The sequence below is a fragment of the Vigna radiata genome, chromosome 3 (assembly GCF_000741045.1).
Source record: "Vigna radiata var. radiata cultivar VC1973A chromosome 3, Vradiata_ver6, whole genome shotgun sequence".
NCBI classification, from domain to species: Eukaryota; Viridiplantae; Streptophyta; class Magnoliopsida; order Fabales; family Fabaceae; genus Vigna; species Vigna radiata.
The window spans coordinates 3,859,353-3,871,007 of NC_028353.1; positions in this window are offsets into that span (position 1 = coordinate 3,859,353).

Genomic DNA, 11,655 nt, shown 5'->3' on the forward strand with positions numbered 1-11,655 from the left:
AACTGCCATTACCCCACTTAGTGTGCTCCCTCCAAATCAAAATTCAACCAATTAACAAATACTCTGTTTTTTTTTTTTTAATTATAGCCTACAAAAACTCCTCATTAATACTATATATAATTATTTTCTTTATTTGAATTTAATTATTAACTAATGAAATCGCCTTATTTGGTGTGTAATTGGAAAAAATATGGTTTTAATAAAGCACCGAACAAAATAATGATGATGGTGATAATAAAAATAAAATCAAGTGCATGAAAGTGGGTAGGAATACGTGGAACGTGCATGAATCTGCTGGCACTGATAACAGCCACGTAAACATCATCAACTTCCAAACTTTCCTTTTCTCGAAACACAGCCTAGAGATTCTACCACTCTTTCACTCTCTTCGTTCTGACACACGGAATTTTCTAGGGAAACTCCTTTTTTTTCGAAAAACTATAATCTCTCTTTCTTCAATGACTTGGTAATCGCTCTTATGACTCTGCACATGTTATACACAAATTAACCTAACGTCTACCTAAACATACACTCAAAAACACACACTAACCTAACCTGTTAAGTGTTAAGTACTGCTCCCGATATTTGGGAACATTAATCAATAACAAAGATTCTAATATTATATCAGATAAGAGATTAATTTTAAATATAAATTAATCAGTTAGTAAAATAAGTTTGTATCCATATATTATAAATTAGTGTTATTTTTATTCTTATGTCAAGATATAAGCATTATCTTGAGTGTCGGTAACAAGTGAAACAACATGTCTAATAAACAACAAATATAATATAGATTCTAATCATTACTCTGATATTATATTAATAAGTAAACTTTAAATTTAACTCAATCTCATAAAACTGACTAAAAGTCCACTCATTAATAATAGGTTTAAACTCTTTTTTGGTCCCTAAGTTAAGTTCTGATGTTTAGTTTAGTCTCCGATTTTAAAAATGTCAACCTTTAGTCCCTATGATATGAAAAATGTATCAGATCAGTCCTCATGACAACACTTAATGAACAATAAATCATAAGTTTTCATACCTAGATATCCAATATTTTGTACTTTATTAACGGAAGGTGTTATGAACAACAAATCATTTAATGAAAAACTTGTGATTTGTTAACGAATAGCCTCATGACAATACTTAATGAGCAATAAATTACAAGTTTTCATACCTAGGTATCCAATATTTTGTAATTTATTAACGGGAGGTGTTATGAACAACAAATCACTTAATGAAAAACTTGTCATTTGTTAACGAATAACCTCATGACAACACTTAATGAACAATAAATTACAAGTTTTAATATTTTTTGTAATTTATTAACGAAGGTGTTATGAACAACAAATCACTTAATGAAAAACTTGTGATTTGTTAACGAATAAGACCGTTTTGATACATTTTTCATATTATATGGACTAAAGGTTAACATTTTAAAAAACAGAGACTAAACTAAACATCATAACTAACTTAGAGACAAAAAAGGTTTAAACCTTAATAATATCAAAAGCTAAATTTAAATATCTAACTCAATTTAAAAAAAAAGAAATAATATAAGAAAGTTAAGATGACGCGTTATCCTATTTAGAGGTCTTTTAATAATAAAAAATATGAATGGATTTAAAAAAGTAAAAGAGATTAAATAGGGAAGTTTGAGCATAGATTAATAGGAGAAAGTGGATGATTTGAAATGTGTGCGCATAGAACGTGAGGAATTTGCTACAACCATGGAAGAGGGTCTATGAGGGCGGCACCTAGGATACAGTGACGGAAAATTTAGATAAAACAAAATTTAAAAATAAATAAATGAACATTTTATGGAATATATATATATGAATGAAAGCTTAAAATAATGGCAATGGCTGCCACATGCAGAGCCATGGTTGTGCCAGGTGCAATGCCCCTAACGTGCTAATGCTTATCGATAACTGAAACAACACTTCAAACTTACTTCAAAACATTAACATTAATTACCATATGTCACCAAACTAAATGTGTATATATAAATTATTATAATTATCAAGGAATATTCATTTTAAATTCACATTTATTTTCACCAACTTTCTCCTGCTTATGTCATCGTCAAAAAATTCCCGACTCATGCTACATGTCATAATAATTTTCCCTACATTTAATATTACAATCGAAATGTATATATAATGTTTTTTAAATATGAGAGCATAATTAATTCGCTTTTAAAATGATTAAACTTAATAGACTGTTTTTTATCTTATTTTATTTATTTATTGGTCTCAAATTTTTTCCCACCGCTTATCTTCTTTCTTACTTCAAGTTGCATAATTCTTTCAAATCTATTTGGTTGAAAAAATGATATGCTCCTTTTGACTTTTACAGACATAATCAATGTCAATATTGGGCATATGATTGCACAACCGAACTATGTAGACAACTCTATTTAAAAAGGGGGAAAGTTTTGAACCAAAGAGACTTTTACCACTATCTCTGTTGGAATTAAATATATACCAAGCAATCAACCCTAAATTATTTTCATGATGACAAATACTTCAAATCTGACCAACACTAATAACCTATATTATATATATATATATATATATATATATATATATATATAAGTATTTTCACAATGACAACATCCATAAAATGTTTTTTATATATAATTAAAGTGTCAATGTAGCTAGGCGTCAAAACATTTTATTTAAAAAAAAAAAACACGTAGAAGAGATCAAATCTTAACATGTTTTATTGGAAAAAATAGCATAAGTTTTAATATATATCTTGCCATTTCCTTTTTAACATTGTTTACGTTTATTGAAAATTAGGTTTTACTCTTATTCAATACTTTTCAAGTGAAAAAGAAAACCAAATTATTAGAAAATAGTACAAAAATAACAGAAAAGAGGGGAAATGCGAGAATGTTAGTAAAAAGAAAAATCTTTTGGTGTAATTAATTATCTTTACGTGAAATTTCTCTCTTGTATTCTATGTTGTTGTTATAGAAAAGAAACTTTTTTCTCATGATTATACATACCGCACCATCGTGAAAATATAAAGTGGCATATTCTATTACTATTTTTTCACTATAAAAGTTGTAATTAAAAACTTATATTATTATTGAGATGAATTCTAATTCTAGTGACGCAAACAAATCGGTTTAAAAAAAATATATTACGTCATTCGTTTAGTTATCTGTAAAAAATATATGTAACTTTTTTATATTTGGGTATTCACAAATATTTTATATTTTATTTTTCTAATTTTAAATAAAATTATTTAAAATATAATTAAAATCAAATTATTCACTAAAATATTAATGCAATTCAAATTTGAATGAATTTCACAAAACTGTAAATTTAAAAGTTAATAATTCAGAAATAACTTCAATTGTATGCACCTAAATGAGAAATAAAAAATATATATAGTCAAATTTTAATAATTCATATATAATTAACATTTTTTACTAATAATATTTATTTTAATTACTTAATTTTTAAAAATATCAAAATAAAATTCACTAATAATTATTATCCAAAAAAAAATATGAACAGTAGGTATTCGTAAATTGAATATAGTGATATTTATATCCGTTCTATTAGAATACAAATATCCATTAAGAATATAAATTTGATATCTATACGAATTTTATTCACAAATCTCCACGAATTTAATTTTTTTTTATACCTAATAAATTTACTTAAAACATGGTATGTAAATTTGATAAAAATAAGTTTAAAATAAAAGAAATATTGAAAAGTAGGGGGGAAATCGTATTTGGTGATGATAAGAAATAAAAGATAAAGATATTAAAATAATTAGGGTTTGAATTAGTTTGACGACGTGGTGTGATTAATGGGTAAGCATTACATTAATCTGATTGATAATGGTTTCCATGACAAAAATCCGAAGCAATTATATTTTAATAGCAATCATATTTACTAAGATTTTGTTCTCTCATCTCACATATCCAAACACATGCCACAAAATATTCCGTTCCAGAAAAAGTCGGTATAATTTCTCACTACAACAAACATTGTAAGTTTTTGCTTTGTCACGAGATAAAACAACAACAAATCATATTTTCACAAAACGAAGATCTTATAAAATCTTTTTAAGGTTCTTCATAGATTTCTTAAGATCTTCTTCCTATTTCTTCGCTTCCTTTTTATGTCACTTCTCATTACGATCATATGCTCTTCTACCATGTCAGACTCTATTGCTTCCCATAATAATATTTTTTTTTTTAGTGTTTGTTCTCACCACCATGAAACTAGGACGTGAGATTCTCTCTTGTTGCCACCATTTTTTCATAAATAAAAATATAAATATTAGTTAAATGTTGTTATAATTTTATTAATTTGCCTCCTTCTTTTCTTTCAAAGTCAAGTTAATCAAATCGTTAAATTATTTTTAACAAGAGTAAACCTTACTTAAGAAACTATAGTTTTTTCTTTTGGCATTTGAACTAATGGATATATTTTATACCAATTTTAAACAAGTTTTGATTTTGGGTCATGTTGTTTAGTTTTTATTTCATGGTATTATTATTTTTCGATAATGGTGGCAGTAAAAACTAGAGTTTCACCTTCTACTATAATTCCGAATTAATAAATTATTATTCAAAATTATCACTAAACCATTTTGCAGAGCAAAAAATTGTACAAAATGGTTGGATAAAACATTTCATTGATATTTTTCGCGGGAATATATTATTTTATAGATTGCAGATGTAATTGGTAAATGATTTAATTAATTAAAATCTTAAAAAATTATCTTATAAAAGTTTATGTTATAAGATTCACTATAAAGTTTATTAAAATAAATTACAAAATGTCTTACAAACTATTTTTGGGCATTTAAATAAGCTTTTCACAAAGTACATTAATCACCATCTTTTATTTTTAGATACATTTCAAGTTATCGATTAATGCTTAATTTCAGCGTGTTTTACGTTATAAAAAATAAAAAAGTGAAGAACTATATAGTATAAGTATTTGAAATATGATCATTACTAATGTTTTAGTATGGATATGCAAGACCGAGAGACTAACATCGCTAACGTGTTTTTATTGTCTTTGGATATCTGGAACGCTCGCTTTCATGTCGATGGGTCGCTCGCGCTCCTTCAGCTTGTATCGTTCGTTCTTCTTCACCAACAGATGGAGATATACCTGCAGAAGGTATTCCGACGTTCAAGTTAGGTGTAGATTATGGAGCCTTAGCTCTCAAGAAAGTGATTTTGTTATCACTGTAAAGTATTTTTGAGTGTGAGTGAAGTGTACATGACTTTTAGCTTTGGTTCTGTATTTATAGATTATCACAAGTTTAATAAAATATAAACAGATTTATATTAAACAGATTTACCTGGTTTGACATGGTTGACGAACACTGGTCCTGATTTGACCTGATTGACGATGACTAATACAGTGGATAAACCGATTGGTCTTAGATACTAACCATTCGACCTAGATATCATATTATACAACAAATACAATGTAATATTTGTTAGAAAGAGGGTTTGAAATATTAAAAAAAAAAAGAAGAGAATTTTGAAATAAAAAGGTTATTGCATTAGCATGTGTTGGGACCCTTTGTTAATGATGAATTGAACCTAACCAAAGTCTTTTTTAGTATGTTCTGATTGAACTCTAACGTTTAAAATATTATACGTCATGTCTGTTTTCCTAACTATCATGCCTAAAAAAATAGCCAAAATGGGATATTTATATTCCCTAGTTGACCTTGAACAAATGTGTGGGTATATCATCACACTACCTAACAAAATGTCACAAAAATAACGCTATATTTTATAAACCAAAGAAAAGACAGATATCCAATTCTCTCAAAATTCACACCTACTACTTACTGTTACATTCTTCCAACAACGTCACTGTTCACTATTTTTTATGTCTATTTCTTTTTTACTTTTTCATTTTCATTTAATTCTCATTCCTCTCTATTTTTATTCACTAATTAATACTATTTACTTTAATTTCTTATATTATTCTTTCTCAAACCAATATATTTATATTTGTAAAGTTCGCATAAGATTCTTCTAACTCTCACATGCGTAAATTTTATATTTTACCATTTAATAATAAATTCTTATTTCATTATTGTTTTATATTATTATTCATTCACTTTAATCTCTTATCACCTTATTTAGTGTCATATTAGAGTGAATAGACTTGTCACTGCCATATTTATTGTGGATAATTTGTTTTTAAACATTAAATGGAATAAATTACTGATGTAAAATAAGTCTCTTCAACTATTTTTATTACGTATTTATACAAAATAGACATACAATGACATTTTGTAATTAATATATATATATATATATATATATATATATATCAATATGATGGATCTTTCATAAGATATATATTGAGAACTGTGACAGACCTTTTAAGTAGAAGTCATTTTTTGTTCCTCCAAAATTTGTTGAATCTTTTAAAATTTATTTATTAGGAAGGTTTTTTTTTTTTCAAATTATATGTAGTATATATTGAGAATTGGTAAAAATTAAATTAGATATCTTTTATTTCTTTTATAAAGTACATATAATGTTAATAAATAATCAAATATAAAATTAAATATAGTCAAAAATTAAAATATTTTTTAAGAATTTTTTTTTTATTTTCTTTTCCATTATTTTTCTTAGTTTTTCACATATTATGCTTATCTTCCACTTTCCCATGATTTCTTTTTTCTTTCTAAAAAAATAAGTTTGACAAAAAGTTACTATTTTTTTTTCTCATTTTTCATATGTTCTCTCCCCTTCTTAAAAGAAAAAAAAAATATCTTTCGTATCACTTAATATTGAATTATTAGTTTAATAATTATCATTTTTTTTTATCTCATGAACGTTTGTATACTATTTTTTATGAATATAAAAGAAAAAGTAATGTATATATTTTTTCATGACCAGTTCTTTTATTGTAACTTATTTATGATAGAGTTTTCTTTTAGTAATTACATATTTGAGTTTTTTATTAGATTATTATGATAAATTATTTTTTAATTTAAACTTAAAAAAGTAAGTATATTGAAGAAGAATAAAATAAGATATTCATTTTTTAAGAATGAATAAAAGAAAATGATCAGTGGAGATGAAAACAAGACAAATTCAACATCTTTACATGAATATTTTCTTAAAGGTTTAAAGAATTATACGTGAAGCGTTTGCCAATAATTATTTAAAACTTGATTTAGAAAACTTTATTCAAACATGAAAATATCTAATGAGTACGAGAAATGAAATTAGAATAATTTAATTAAAATAGAATCCTCTTCAAATACAACTACAAAACTATAAATTTTGATTATATTATTTTGATTCCTCTAAAATTATTGATAATAAATGCATTAATTGAAAAAATACAACACCGACGAACCTAAGTTTAATTTACATAAAAGATTGACATTATTATAATATAAAATCTTAAGATAAGAAGTTTATAAATCTTCTTTCGTATAAAATGTTTAATTTTTTCATTATGAAATTTAGATCTACACTTAAATTTTTAACAATCTTATTTCTAAGTTTGACTCCTTCCATTTTCAACTAAGTGTTTCATATGATGATGACTCTTTTGTATCATAAAAAAGAAATACTCTTTCAAAATGAAAACATTTTCAATTATGAATACCTTGTATGATAATCTCTTACAATGAAATATACGTTTGCTTAAAACTCTTGTCAAAAATACTTTTATACAAAAAAAATTGATTTAATCTATAGTGTACTCGTTCAAATTAATTATGAAGATGAATCATCAACTTTATATCATATAATATTTTATAAAATAATGATATTTAAACAGAATAAAATACATTTTACATAAAAGTTATTCTATGACTTAATTAAGAGGAAGGTTGTTTATTCTGAGCAAGTACGATATTCTTGTAGCCATGCATGTGTCAGCCACATAAATAGTTGATTGATAAAAATGTTAAAGACATGAAATCTGGTATGCTAAAGTTAAAATTGAAAGGAATGGCCTCTAATTTTTTATTTTATTTTCTCCAGAACTATCATTATATCTTCCGAGTTCATGGCTAATTTTTTTTCAAATGCCGTCTTGTTTCGGCCACATGCATTTTGTTTATATTTTAAAAACGTTTGATTGAGGTTTACCAAATTCACAATTTTCAAATTTAATAAAAACTAAAATTATTTAGCAATTGTTACAAATTTAATTTAAAGAAAAGATTTAAATACATAAATATTTAGAAATTAAATATCTTTTTAGTTTTTAAATTTTGACATAAAATTAAAATTTTTCATTTTTTATTTTTTTTTAAAAATGAATAAATATATTTTTCTTAACTCAGTTGTGTTAAATTCCTTTGATATATCAAACATGATTTATGATGATATTTAAGTTGTTTATATAATTTTAATAATTATAAAATAAAAAGATACCTAATCCATGTTTAAAGGTCTTATTCTATTATTTTTCACTTATAACATGAAATGTACCTAATAATATTATATTACGCAAATTTCCATAGTAACATCATAAGAAGGTATTATTTCCAAAGTTACATCATTATAACTAAACTTGGACATGCACATCCTTTCAAGCAAAGCAACCTTTGGCTATGACTAAGAACAGACACTTTTTGCAAGAAACACAGACAAAGCTTTCGGTGTGACACCTTCTTCTCATCCTTCTCCAACTTCAACATCGATCAACTCACTCACTCAGAAATTTCATGCCAGCACTTGGAAACTAAAAAATTCATAAACAAATACTCTCATGCACCGCCATAGCCATATTCCAAAGCAAATTCTTTAACTTTATGAAGTTGGCAATTCCGATTTCAGTATAATCAAAAGTGAGCAGACCTTAAACTTTGAAGAAGCCAGCTACATACATATATCATTTCCCTTTTCTTTAATTCCGCGTGGCTCATATCACTCATTATGGTCTACTTTTCATGCAACTATACTTTTATATTACATATATACCCAGTGGCCTCTAGCTATCACTCACTCACACACATACACACCATAAATAAAAGCTTACATACATATTCCGAACGCGTTTATTCTCTTATTAAGTTGTTAAGGAGATGGTCCTCGCCGACTACATAAAGTTTCAAATTAGAAGAAAAAAAAAACCCTAGAAAGCAATGAAAATGGGTTAAATTAAAGAGAAAAAGAGAGAATCAATAATTGGAGGATCTCACATAGTAACAGAAGAAAAGGGTTTGTGAAATATGGGGGGCTCTCCCAAAGGATAAGAAATATAAAACACATATCCCTATCATATCATGCATGAGATATGGCTGGCTGGCTAAAAGGAACATATATATATCTTTGGTGTGTAGCCATTTGGAGGATTGCTTGTTGTTTGATATATATATATATATAGGATCATATATTTATATAGTATATAGTTGTGATGAATAAATGAAGGAAAGGAAATTTAATAATATAGAGAAGAGCTTTTGAGAAACGCCAAGGTCGTAGCTTACAATCTTTTCATGAAAAGGAGAGACTCGTATGATGTTGAAGGGGTGATGCACATGCATCCCTCTCTCCCATATCAAACTTTAATTAACCACTTCTCAAATCATTTTCCCAAATAAATCTCTTCATATGCACCCACAAACTTGTACTTTCTTCAATTAAGCTAACTAAACCTATAGTTAGGTATTAATTACTTTATATTAACACCTTTCTTATTAACTTAATCAGATATATATATATATATATATAGTACTTTATCATTACCGGGGACGTTGAATTATACCATATATATGTATAATGATTTTACAAGACACCGAAAGTGACATTCTTCAATGATTTGTAAAGTTTCCTTGTAGATGAATATGTGCATATGAGATTCATGTGTCCTTTCATGGCAAGTACATGAGGGAGAGAAACTATACTTGCAACTAGCCCATAGGATAACTGCATTATGTCGTAAAAAGCTAATAGTCCAAAATCCAAACTGAAGAACTATCTAATCTACCCTGTTCCAATACTGGGTCTAGTGCTTGTTTCCTTTTGATCATTTTTCTTCCTTTTCCCACCATCAAATCTTTCTAACTATTACTCTCTCTCTATATATATATATAAGATATTTAATGCTTTATATATATCCAATCATTAAGGATTTTATCATATGCTTTAGTCATAAATAATTTCTACATAACAACGATGCTTTGTACTTCTTTTTTTCTGTAAGATATGACCAACAATATCAAATGTTAAACTAAACTTTGATATATACTTATGTTCATCTCTTTTGTTTTATTTAAAAGCTAATATCAACTGTTAAATTAGAATGAAAGACTGAAATTAAAGTAGTTAATCAAGACTATATATTAATTACTATAACTTACAATTACCACTGATATTATTGAAACATTATTGATAGATAAATTCTGATATTATATTAGAGAATAAATTCAATTCATTCTTATTAAATTACCAACTTAAAATTAGAATTAATTTTATTTATACATTTTAAATTGATCTTATTTTTAACTAATATGATATTTTATTGTTAATCTTTAATTAAAGAAATTTGTAGCAAATTCATATTGAAAATAAAAATTAGAAGAGTGAGTGTTGTAAAAGAGTGAAGAAAGGCAATGGTTTAATGCATGCTGGTCCAGCCTATTAATTAACTCTCCTTTGCCTCTCATTTCTCCACCTGCTTCCACCTCATCATAATCTCTAATCATCAACATTTTTCTATAACAACGCATTTATATATGTTACCTTCCCCTTTTATAATTTATGTTTTTATTAAATAAATGTTTAATCCTTGGAAACTTTCCAATTTTTACATGAGTTTCAATATTATTTTTCTATACATTTTTTATGGTTTTTAATTTTATTTTTTCATTTTAGTCATCCATAATTTTGTTTGCCATTTATTGACATTTTTAAGTGGCTAATAAGTTACCCACGCATACTTTTTGAAATTATTTTATTTAAAGAAAAAATTAATTAATATAAACGAAAATAGTATAGTTTCTACTCAGTTACAATTTGCATTACTTATTTCTTTTGGTCATAGTTATTTAATGCATTGAATGAAATAACTTTTTTTTTTCAAATTCTTCATATGTTTTTATTTCACTGCAAAATAAAAATTGTTAAAAGAAATAAAAGATGATGACATTTACTTAAGGAAGTAGTATTTTGTGCACATCACATTAATTGTTTTTATTTAAACAAAATATTTGGCAAAAGTATTGAAACAAAAAATAAAATATTAAAATTTATGAACGAAAAAAAAAAGAGTAAATATTTTTTCTTAATTTTTTATTAATGTGTTACATGAAGCAGATTATTGATCATTGAACAATATATTAAATCATGGACTTAATTATGTTGGGTGTTGCTCCCTCCACCTCCTCAAGTGGGACCTGTACTTTTCTATTATTTTAATTTATTTCAAAAATATTCTACATCTCTCCATTATTTTCTTTTATTCCAAAAATACCTTACACCTCTCTTAACCTTAATAATTTTTCTCTTGTGATATATATTTTCTTAAATAAGTTTGATTGAATCTTATATTTGTTGTTGAATATATTTTTTTCTTTTCAAACTAGAAAAATGTTTATATATGTGTGTGTTTTTTTTACATATAAATTCTATAATTTTTAACATAAAATTCAAAGGAAACTTCAATATTAGTACTTCCA